The sequence below is a fragment of the Alexandromys fortis genome, unplaced genomic scaffold, assembly GCF_014885135.2.
Source record: "Alexandromys fortis isolate MF-2015 unplaced genomic scaffold, M_Fortis_MF-2015_v1.1 scaffold_29, whole genome shotgun sequence".
Taxonomy (NCBI): Eukaryota; Metazoa; Chordata; class Mammalia; order Rodentia; family Cricetidae; genus Alexandromys; species Alexandromys fortis.
The window spans coordinates 1,578,001-1,590,889 of record NW_026067891.1 but is presented as its reverse complement, the minus strand read 5'-3'; positions in this window follow the sequence as shown (position 1 = coordinate 1,590,889).

Here is a 12,889-nt window from a genome sequence, read left to right as displayed (position 1 = left end):
GCTTAACCGGATATAATAATAATAATAATAATAATAATAATAATAATAATAATAATAATAAGAAGAAGAAGAAGAAGAAGAAGAAGAAGAAGAAGAATTAACACTCAGAATACATAGTAAAATCCTGTAACTCTTTCCTGTCATTGACCTCTAGTCATTGCCTTCCTTGACATTAGCCCCATGAGCTGCCCCCATCCCCAAATAAATACTAGGATTGCCCTTCTCTATAGAGCTGCCTGCTGAATGTCTCCCCTTTTCACAGCTTTACTCCAATGTTACCTTATCAGAAGGTCCATCCTGGGCATTTCATCTATTTATTTTGTTTTATTTCATTTTATTTGAGACAGGGTCTATTATTATTTAGCTCTGGCTGTTCTAGATCTCACTCTGAGATCAGGCTGCCATCGAACTTACAGAGATCCACCTGCCTCAGTCTCCAAAGTGCTGGGATTAAAGGAGTGTGACACCATGCCTAGCCTTCTGGGTATTCCATTTAAAATAGCAATCTATACACGTCCTGGTAACCTCTGCTATTTTTTTCTTTATTAGCTTTTATGGCATTTGTATATTTGTATGCTGGAGATTAAGGCTTCACCACAGAGCTTAGCTTCAGTTCCTCCACCACCTTCTGACGTACTCTTTGTCCAGTGATGTAATCTAGCACCAAGAAGGTCTGGATGTGATTGATGGATGGATGGATGGATGGATGGATGGATGGATGGATGGATTGGATGGATATGATGGATGGATGGATATGATGGATGGTGGGTGAATGAGATGGATGGATGTGATGGATGGCTAGATGGATGGATATAGGAATGGATATGATGGATGGATGGATGGATGGGATGGACAGATGAATACGATGGCTGGATGGATAGGATGGATGGTGGGTGGATGTGATGGATGGATATGATGAATGGATAGATGTGATGTATGTATGTATGTATGATATGATGGATGGATGGATGGATATGATGGATGGATGGATGGATGGATGGATGGATATGATGGATGGATGGATGGATATGATGGATGGATGGATGGATGGATATGATGGATGGATGGATGGATGGATGGATGGATGGATATATGGGATGAATGGAATGGGTAGATGGGTGGCTGGGTGGCTGGGTGGGTGGGATGGATGGGTGGATGGGTGTGTGAGTTGGTGGATACATACACACAAATATTTCATACCATCATGGATATATGGGATGGATGGATGGATAGATGGATGGGTGGATGGATGGATGGATGGTGAGTGGGCAGATACATGCACACAAATATTTCATACCATCTAAGAACCACTCTTGTAGTTATCAAATGTCGCCTTTCCAACATGTGCCCATTCCTGGCTCATAATATCTGCAGGACGGATCCAGCTGCTGCTTAAACAGAAAATGGAAATGATATGGGCCAGCTGAGTCAAGGAGTTTGCAGGGCCCAGGTGAGAACTCTCTGCCTCTCTGAATTATGTCAGTCCATCACTCCAAATCAGCCTGGGGGAGAGGGCTAATTGGAGAGGCAGAGGGGAAAATCACCACATGGGCTGCTCAGTGGTAACCTCCAGCACTTCACCAGGAGAATATCCTTTAGACCTCACTTGAGTTGCCACAGGATCATATGCGAAGTTACCTCAATGCCAAGTTTATAGTACTGGCCGATGGCTGCTTTGAACCTCACTCCTTTAAATGTACATGACTCAAACCTTATACAGTGTAAATGGGCATGGTGGCACAGGCCTGGAATCCAGCACCCAGGAAGAGAAGGCAGATGGACCTTAAGATCAAGGTCGTCTAGGTTGCCTAATGAGACTTTGCCCTCAAAAAACATCATATATTACTAGGCAGTGGTAGCACATTCCTTTAATCTCAGCACTTTGGGAAGCAGAGGCAAGTGGATCTCTATGAGTTTGAGGCCAGCCTGGTCTACAGAGAGAGTTCCAGGACAGCCAGAGCTATACAGAGAAACAATGTCTCAAAAAAAATAAACAAACAAACTTCAAATAAAAGCTCCTCCTTGCTGTGGGACAATGCGTTTGTACACTGTAAAGATTTGTCACTCATATTGGTTTAATAAAACACTGATTTGCCAGTATCCAGGCAGGAAGTATAGGCAGGACAACAAGACTAGGAGAATTATGGGAAGAGGGAAGGCAGAGATGCAGTCACCAGCCAGACACAGAGGAAGCAAGATGAGCATGCCTCACTGAGAAAAGGTACCAAGCCACATGGCTAAACATAGATAAGAATTATGAATCAATTTAAGTTGTAAGAGCTAGTTAATAATAAGCCTGAGCTAATAGGACAAACAGTTTATAATTACTATAAGCCTCTGTGTGTTTGTTTGGGACTGAAGGGCTGTGGGACTGGGTGGCACAGAAACTTTCCTCCCTTATATATCTTCTACAATGTACGCCATAAACAAGATAAAGTCTTAAATGTAAGTAAGTATACAGAGCAGCATGTTTGAGAGAGACTGGGCACTATGGGCCAAGACCAGAGGAAGTGACACACTTCCTTCTCCCCAGGCCCCTGGTGCTGGTCTATGTAGCTACAGCAGAAGCTCCACACAAAGCTGCTTTGTTTGGAATCCCCAGAGCCTAGATCATTCCTGCAGAATCCAGATCAAATACTGACGACCTGACGACTTAGCACTTTATACTAATTTTTAAAAATGTGTTGTGCATGTGTGTGTGCTTGTATGTGAATGTCTATGTGTGTGCACGTGTATGTTCATGTGTGCAGTACACATTCATTTCTGCACCTGTGTGTGGAGGTCAGGAGACAACATGGGTGTCCTCCTCAAAAACACCATCTACCTTCTTTGGGACGGGTTCTCTCACTGGTCTGGACCTCAGCCGAGTGGGCTGCACTGGCTGGTCAGAGAGTCCAGGATCTACCTGTTTCTGCCACCCATCTGGATCACAACTGTGGGCCACCTCTCATGACTGCTTTTAATTTTTCCCATGGGTCTGGGATCGAATGCAGGTCCTCATGCTTACCAACTGAGCTATCTTGCCGGCCCCTGCCCTCCTTCTCAGCTTCCTAAATGTAACCACCACCCTGAGACAGCCAGCAGGATGACGGCTCTCGGCGCCTTCCTCAGGACTTGCTCATCTGGCTTCTGGGCAAGGACTCTGAAAATTAGGTTGATGAGCTGAGCCTGGGCAACACCGCGGATGAACACACCGCGGATGAACACACCGCGGATGAACACACCGCGAATGAACACACCGCGAATGAACTGCCGTCTAGGAGAATTTGGGGGGCACAACTTCTGTTCCCAGGTACTCCAGGCTTAACTCTCCTAGATGCAGGAGCTGCTCAGCCTTTGGGTTAGGGGAGCATACATTTAGCAGGTGCAAAGTGACAGTTTAGAGGGACAAAGTGCAAAAGAATGAGGCCGCCTCTCTTACAAGGCAGTTCCCTGTCTAAGCAGCCGCCCTGGAGAAATTCTCACCAGTGTGCTTCAAAGATCCCTCTAACCACAGGTGTTTGTTTGGAGCGGGCTTTCGTGGGTCTCTCAGCAGGAGTGGCCCTCCAGCACCTCTCTCAACTGTAAAACCAAAACCCAGAGAAATGCCAGGTTGGAATCTGGCAATGGGTGAGGACCGGAGGGGACGTTTCTCCAAAGAACACATACAAAGCAGCTCTCACTTTGCACATTGACTCTGGGGCAGGGGGATTGCTCTAGTGACTGGCTCCTCTCTGGGCCCACAGTGCTGCTGAGCAGGTGCTGCGTGCTGGATGGGTGACTAGAAAAAGGAGGAACCATACAGCTGCCGCCCTGGGCAAGTCCCCTTGCTGTAAGGTGCTGTGCTTGTCAACCCTATTTTGTTAGTACCTGTTGCTAAGCCATGAGCTCTGAGGGACAAAGACAGAGTGAGCATGCTCACCTCACAGAGCTGCTCATGGACTCTCTTCTCCACAAAGCGATGGTTTCTTTTCTGTACTAAAAAGTTTTGCTGGGTGGCGGTGGTGCATTCCTTTAATCCCAGCACTCGGGAGGCAGAGGCAGGTAGATCTCTGTGAGTTTGAGGCCAGCCTGGTCTACAAAGTGAGTTTCAGAAGAGCCAGGACTGTTACACAGAGAAACCCTGTCTTGAAAAACAAAATAAGCCGGGCGATGGTGGCGCACGCCTTTAATCCCAGCACTCGGGAGGCAGAGGAAGGCGGATCTCTGTGAGTTCGAGACCAGCCTGGTCTACAGAGCTAGTGCCAGGACAGGCTCCAAAGCCACAGAGAAACCCTGTCTCGAAAAACCAAAAATAAAAAATAAAAAAATAAAAGTTTCTATTTATTTATTTTCCAGACAAGGTTTCTCTTTGTAAACTTGGATGTTCCAGAACTTACTCTGTAGACCAGGCTGGCCTCAAACTCAGAGGCCCACTTGCCTCTACCTCCTGAGTGCTGGGATTAAAGGCATGTGTCACCACCACCCTGACTAAAAAATGCTTCAACTTATCATTATTGCTGTGTGCTCATATGTTCAGTGGGCACACATGTTCCTGGCATATTTTGGGGATAATTTTGTGGAGTTCAGTCTCTCCTCTAGCTTTAAATATGTTCTGGGGATCAGGTCTAGGCCCCTGGGGCAGTACTTTATCTACTAAGCCACACACTGCCCAAGAATGGGTTCGAAGTGAAAGAAACAGACTTCTATTGGTGGTAATCTAGGACTCAGGAGGCAAAAATGTAAGTTCAAGGCCTGAACTATATGGTGAGCCTCTGTCTCAAAAAGAAAGGGGAGTCGGGGAGGCACCCTTCTGGGAATGGTTTTTTTTTTATTATTTTAGTATGTGTATGCATGTGCATCTATGTACGGGTATGTACAAATGGGCGCAAGCGTCTCTGGAGGCCAGAAGGCACTGGAACTCCTACAGCTGGAGTTGCAGGTGGTTGTGAGCTACCTGATGTGGGTGCTGGGAACAGAACTCAGGCCCCCAACAAGTGCATTAACTGTCCTATTTGTTTGTTTGCTTTTGGATACAGGTTTTCTCTGTGTAGTTTTGGAGCATGTCCAGGGGCTCACCCTGTAGCCCAGGCTGGCCTTGAATTCACAGAGATCCGCCTGCCTCTGCCTCCTGAGTGCTGGTATTAAAGGTGTGCTCCACTTTCTTTAACTATACAGTTGGCTCCTCCCGCTTTGCATATTCTCTCCTCTCCTCTGCCCTGGAATTTGTTCAGCACACACTTCCCGGGCACTGCAAAGGGCATGGAGGGCCCTGTGTTTTCACTGGGGACTTCATAAGAGAGAAAAAGTTTAGAGTCAGAGATGGGTGTGACTATGAGAGCTGGGGTTGGAGTGACACAGCTGGGAGCCGTGACCTCACAGAGTGGGGAAAGTGGAAAAGGTCAAGGCAGCTTGGGACACCTGAATTTGGGCTTTCTCACTTCCAGGACTGTTAAAATCATGCATCATGATCGTTCACAGTAAGAGAAAGCAAAACCTCCCTTCCCATCTGTTCTCTGCAGGGCAGCCTGGGTGATCTGTCCAAAGTCAGCATCAGCCAGGTGTCATCTGGGGCTTGGGTGGCCAAGGCAGGAAAATCGCTATCCTGGGCTATGAGTGAGACCTAGCCTCAAAAAACAAAACCATAACAACTCCACATGAGGACCCCAGCCTGTGCACCCCAACCTCCCCATCCCCACCTCCATCCCCACCCCTGCTTCCCACTTGCAGGACCCATCGCTAGCTCACTCCTAGCCATCACCCACACCTCAGAGATCCTTTTGTTCCGAATATCCCTTCCTCCCACTTGGCCTGTATCCCTCCAGGACTCAAATGCCACTTCCTCAGGAGAAAGGTACCTGAGCCCTGTCTGACTGGGTTCTGAGTCCCGAGAGCTGCTGCCTGCTGCTGGGGACAGCAGGGACAACACGTGTCCTCAGAGCACACGCTGTTTGCAGTTACAAAGGACCAGGCTGCACCTGCCACAGTGCAGTGAGTGCTCGCAGTCACCCTGCACAGAGACACTGTCACCCTCTTCTGTTTTTACAGATGTGGCTTGAGTCTCACCCACAGGACCCAGAGAAGAGGCAGGGGCAGCAGGGATCTGACGGGGGGGGGGGGTGCTGTCTCCGAAGCCTGTGCCTTTTTGCATACAGGCCGTGGCCTCCAAGCGTTCACTGTTGCTGGGCACACAGCAGTTGTGCAATAAATACGCAGGAATGTGAGTTAGAGCTGCCCTGGGGTTTAGATGGAGTCTGTGTGAACCCCAAGTGCCACAGTCGTGCTGCCATGGTCGCAGTATTAAGAGGCAACAGTACCGTTAAATGATGGAGCCGACAGAGAGGGCGGTTTTGGGGTCGTTGAGGACATACCTTTGGAAGGGAATAACATAGTGTATGGAACCCCGGTTGCCCACTGGCATCCAGCCTCACTGCATAACCAAGCTCTTGCCATCTGCCATGACCTGATATAGCTGGGGGAAGCCTCACCAGGACCTGTGCCACGTGGTTTAGGCTTTCAGTCTCTAAAAACACTAGATAAATAAACCTATTAAGCCTATTTTCCTCATTAATTGCCAACTATGTTGTTAATTTGTTCGTTTTCAGACAGGGTCTCACTGTGTAGTCCTAACTAGGCTGAAACATTTTATGCAGATGAGACTGGCCTTGAACTCGCATATCTACCTGCCTCTGCCTCTTGGTTGTTGGATTAAAGACTTGGTCAGTCACACCTGACCCAACTGTGGTATTTTATTACACTACAACAGATGAAAAAAAAAAAGTGCCGTCTTTTTTTTTCTTTCTTTTTCTTTCCTTTTCTTTCTTTTTTCTTTTTCTTTTTCTTTCTTTCTTTCTTTCTTTCTTTTTTTTTTTTTTTTTTTTCTTGATTTCTCTGTGTAGCCCTGGCTGTTCTGGAACTTGCTTTGCAGACAAGGCTGCCCTCAAACGCACAAAGATCTGTTTGCCTCTGCTTCCCAAGTGCTGGGATTAAAGGCGTGCACCACCACCGCCTGGCTGGAAGGCGCAGTCTTAAGGTTGAGGATTTGACATATTCTATGGGGAGAGTAAGATGGGACAGGCATAGCAGCAGCTTCCGTGGAAATGAAATGCCCGGTGAAGCTCCAAAGATAGCAGCACCGAACTGTGCGGAGCCACCTGTGGCCCAACTGCCCGCCCCATGCCACTTTGTCTTCATTAAGTGCAAAGCCCAAAGAGTCTCATCTTGCTGCAACTGAAACCGCGTCCCTGAGTGGCGGTATTCCCAGACAGGGCCGAGCCACCTGGAGAAGGAGGGTTTTACCCTGACAGTCACCCTCCAGGAAATTAGCGCCCTGGCCATGCAGGAATCATCTTCAAAGCCAGAGAATCGAGTTTAAGTACACGTGAAGGTGAAGAATGGCTGATGGAGCCCCAGCCAGATGGCTGGACTGCCCATTCTCTTGTGAGACAAGGGGCCTTTTCCATGCAGCTGTCTAAGCTGTGGCCTGAAATCAAGACCTGGAATTTATCTGCTCTTTCATCCGCAGCCTCTGGGGTCTGCGGTCTGGAGTCAAGTGCAGGTTGAGCCGCTGGGACTGTGGCAGGTGAGACCCCGCAAGCAATTAGCCTCCGTGCCCTGCTACTTGCTCCTCTTTCTGCCCCTAATCATTTTAGCAGCAGCATTGCTGTCTTCCCTGAGCTATGCTAGCTGGAGCATCGTTCTCCCTAAAGGACTAGAAAGGGAGCATTTTCAAAAGCAAGGTCCCTGCTGGACTAACAAGGTCTCCCCCACTCTGTACTAACAAGTCTCCAAAACACCGCTGGGATGCCAAGAAAATGGACCTGAGCAGGGTAACAAAGAGGACTTGTAAAGAAAGAACTGGGGCAACCCCACCGCAACACAAACACGCATAGATTGGCTGCATGGAAACACATGTTTTGCATGTCAAAGGACACTGCAACAGAAAGAAGGGTCTGCGGACAGCACAGCACATCAGCTATGGATCTCAATCCAGAATATGCAGCAGCAACTCAATAGCAACCAAAAAAAACAAGCACCCGAGTTGAACAGACACCTTCCCCAAGAAGCCCGTTAAAGCTGATGCGAACATAGGAAGCTGTCCCAGCATCACTAGTCAGGGAAGGAAGGGCGGAGCCAGAGCTAGATGCCCCTCCCTCCTGTAGGATGTCTGTAGTTACAAAACCGAGAAAGACTGAGCGAGCCGGAGGATGCAGGGGAATGTGCATTCCTGTGCATTCCTGACGGAGGGACTCTAAAATGCTGCAGCTTCTCGGACAGACAGCACAAGCTTCGGACCATAAGACAGAGGTTAATCATAAGTTACAGCAAGTCCACTCACAGGTACGTGACCAAAAGAAATGGGGGGGGGGGACCAGAACAGGTGTGGGGAGACCTGGTTCACAGCAGAGTTGAAATCTCCATCAGTGATGAGAGAGAAAAGAACAGCCTAGGACTCACAGAGGATGCTCGCCACATGAAGAGGACACACGCTGTGCTACACACAGATGCACACGGCACACTCACTGCAGGCCTCACAGGCACTGTGGATGCTCACCTCATGCTCCGCATGTTGTTCTGCTGTAAAGAAAAAGAATGGAGGCTGGAGAGATGGCTCAGAGGTTAAGAGCACTGACTGTTCTTCCAAAGGTCCTGAGTTCAATTCCTAGCAACCATATGGTGTCTCACAACCATCTGTAATGAGATCTGGCGCCCTCTTCTGGCCTGCAGGCATACATGGAAGGAATGCTGTATACAAAATAAATAAATAAATAAATAAATATTTAAAAAAAAGAAAAGAAAAGAAAAAGAATGGACCTGCAACTTCCCAGGCCTGGAACCAGGGTTAAGTGTTGACCCACCCCAGCATCCACCACATCTGTGATTTGCTGGGACACAGGTGGGGAGGGGGTTGGTCCTGGGGACCTAGGGCTATGGGATCTCCATGACACAGGGCAGCAATGGGATGTTCAGGAAGAGTCCCTGAGAGGACCCACTGTAGATGGTACAGCAGAGACCAGGGTCTCAAACCAAACCCGTGATTCTTCGCATGTAAAGATGTTCTGGATAAAGGGGTTATTGTGTGACTCACTGTGTCACACTGTAACTTCTGTAACGAGATTTCCCCTTTCTTCCTCCTTTCTCCCCTTTTTTATCTCAAATTTTATTTTGATTTATTGGGGGGTTTCGGGGGCACAGGGCAGATGCGAGGGGACAGGATATGGGTGGGATTGGTAGGTATGATGTGAATGACACAAAGACTAAAAAAAAAATTTAGCCGGGCAGTGGTGGCACACGCCTTTAATCCCAGCACTCGGGAGGCAGAGGCAGGCGGATCTCTGTGAGTTCGAGGCCAGCCTGGTCTACAGAGCTAGTTCCAGGACAGGCTCCAAAGCCACATAGAAACCCTGTCTCGAAAATAAAAAAAAAAAAAAAAGAACATGACCCCGAATTCTCATTCGTGTTCTGTCATCTGAATGTGGTCACTACACTGTAACTAGTTAGCTGCAAAAAGACACCCCCAAAATGTAAGCTTAGCCTGATAGCCATATCAGGACCTGCACTCATCTGCTTTTTGTGACTTTAACAAAACACTCATGGCTGGTTACTTTTGAAAGATTTATTTGATCTCATTTCAGAGGCTTAAAGTCCAAACAGCATAGTGCAAGTCCTGGTGAGGAGGCCTCTGCCCTGGGTGTGTCACCTCACGGTGGGCGTCGCAAGGGTTGCTGTGAACTGCAGCTCTCTATAGTGACCAGCTCCTGCACATACGAACTCATAGCAACTATGGTCACCTGCACAGCATCAAGTCCGGGGTGGCAGCACTTCTACCTGATGGGCCATTTTGCCACCCTCCTCTTCAACTTCTGCAGGCATAAAACACATCACCGGCTGTGGTAGTTGGAATGTAACTGGCCCCCATAATCTCATAAGGAGTGACACTATTAGGAGGTGTGGCCTCGTTGAAGTAGGTGTGGCCTTGTTGGAGGAAGTGTGTCACTGTGAGGGTGGGCTTTGTGATCTCCTATGCTCAGGCTCTGCCTAGTTCAGACCACTTCCTGTTACCTGCTGGATCAAGATGTAGTGCCTTCTCCACTCTCGGCTCCTTCTCCAGCACCATGTCTGTCTGCATGCCACCATGACCTGCCGTGATGATAATGGACTAAACCTCTGAAAATGTAAGCTACCCAATTAAATGTTTTCCTTTATAAGAGTTCTACATCTTGATCTGGAGGCATCAGGAAGCAACTACATGCCACTCTGAGCATCGCTGGAGCACAGGAGAACTTAAAGTCTGTCCCCCACAGTGACACACTTTCTGCAGCCAGTGCATTTTCTTTCAGACCACCACAGGGATGGCAGAGTGATTGCTGCCCATGCCAGGCAGCCCTCATTCCCGCTTCCTAGCTGTGTGATCTTGATCAAGGCTCTTTACCAGTAAGCTCCCCACCCCCTCCACGGGACTGCTAGTGGTCACCCGGGGCCCACAAGCATGTCCATAGTGGCTGGTCAAGTTCTGGAAAACCACAAAATGGGTTCAGATTACAGCTGATCAGAACGATGAGGTCAGAGACTCCACCGCTGCTTCTGGACAGCAATTGGCAGTGTGAACAATTCTTACAGTGAGATCCGACTTTCTGTTCACTCCTCTGTTGATGCCCCTGGGGTACCTTGGCCACCTTTAACACACCAGAAACGAAAGGTGGAGTGGACCCATGTGGGCTGGAAGGAGTGGGTGGCAGTCCCAGGTCTGTCATATGACTGCCACACGCTGGAAGAGGGCTGGGGCCTCACTGTGGCTTTTATGTTCTATATTTACCACTACTGGTCCATCTGATCCCTGCCCAGCGCCTGACTGGCTCCCGGGGCATGGTTATCACAGGGCTGGATGCCTTATCTCCCAGCGAGGCGCAGGAGGCATTCTGCTTTCACTTTGGGACCTCCACAAATCAGACTTCAAATGCTTTCGACATGACAGCCTATGCCCGGCAGTCTTCCTGGACTTCTCACCTTGGTCTCTGCTCCTCCACTGTAGTCTGCTAATGTTGGTCTCAGCCGCTCTACAGTGGTCTCCTAATGTTGGTCTCAGCCCCTCCACTGTGCCCCCCTCATCTTGGTCTCAGCCCCTCCACTGTGGCCCCCTCACCTTGGTCTCAGCCCCTCCACAGGGGCTTCCTCATCTTGGTCTCTGCCCCTCCACAGTGTCTCAGAGGGGGCTTCCCACTCAAGCCACTCTCAATCCACTCCTTCACTCTCTGAACTTTCCCCCCAAAGTGATCAAATACAGTCAAAAGGTGTTACTACTAGTGCCATGATGAGCCATCCAAGGACTATTCTTCTGGAAGCCCATACCTCCTCTAAGAGCCACTGCAGACCCTCCCCAAGTTGAAGGATGCCCCCTCGTCCTCTGCAGATCCTCCCCAAGCTGATGGGTGCTCTTTGATTGTCCTAGACCCTCCTCAAGCTTAAGAATGTCCTGTGGTCCACTAAAGACCTTTCTCAAGCTGAAGGATGCTCTCTGACCCACTGAAGACCTTTCCCAAGATGAAGGATGCTCCCTGACCCTCTGCAGACTACTCCAGCATCTGCTATCCCTCCCAGAACTCTGAGTCCTGCCCAATAGTAACTCCTCACAGATCTCAGCAATGGAGCATACGGCTCCATCAAAAGGGCTGCCTTTGAAGCCTGTGGTAGGACTTCAAAGGAGCAGGGAGCACAGAAGATCTTGGGAGGGTCCATTAAAAGGATCCAAGCTCAGAACTAGGAAGAAGACAGAAGCAATGAGAAGGTCACACTTCTGCTAGCCAAGGACCTTGGCTCCCCACCAGCTGCAGGGCTGTGGGTCTGGAGGAGATGGCCAGGAGCAAAGGTCCAGAAACAGAGCCCTTTCCTTGCAGCTAACAGGCTGCAGCCCCTTCTTCATCCACCCCTTTCCTGTGCTTTCAGTCAAAGGATTCATGGAGGATGGGGGATGTGGCCAAGTTGGCAGTGTGTCTGTCTGGTATGAATGAAGCCCTGGGTTCAATCCTACATCCATAAAACTTGGTGTTGTGGTTCATAGCTATGAGCTCAGCACTCAGGAGTAGAGGCAGGAGGGTCAGAGAGCCAAAGTCATTCTCATCTACACAGAGACTTAGAGGCTAGCTTGGGCTACAAGAGACCCTTATCTTAAAAGAAAGCAACCCGTAGGGGGCTCACCCTGGCTCTGCTGGTGAGGTTCTGGGTGACTGGTACAAAGCTCCTCTGAGCCTCCTCCTCTGCAGACTGTCAGACCAGCCTGAGTTCACATCCTGCCTTAGCCAAACCTAAGGGTGGGAGGGGTGAATTGTGCTCCCCAAATATCTGTCTGTGTCAAATTTCTAGACCCTGTGGATGTGGCCTTCTTTTGAAAAGGTTAAGAGCGCTGGCTGCTCATCCGGAGGACCTAGGTTCAATTCCCAGCAACCACATGGTGGCTCACAACCATCTATAGTAGGATCTGGTGTCCTCTTCTGGCCTGCAGGTATACACACAGAGCATGCACGCATGCACACAGACAAACACACATGCACACACATGCACACACAGATATATATATATCTGAGATGAGATCCTCCTGCTACCCAGGGATGCTAAAGCCAATGTCCAGCATCCTTATGAAGGGTACACAGAGGGAGCCATGAGGCAGGAGACACTCACAAGTAGACTATGTAATGACGGAACAGATCAGTGAGGCAGGCATCAGAGGCTGAAAAGGCAGGAGGGCCCTCCCTCAGACCCTGCACACACCTTTCCTCCTCCTGCCTCCAGAGCTGGGAGAGCGTCATGTCGCCATTTTGTGACCCTCGGTTACAAGAACCCAGCAAACTAACACACTGAGCTAGACATCCCACCTCCCTACAGAGGGAACTTGGGACAACTCAGACACACGACCTATCACTGGATGGCTCATGCA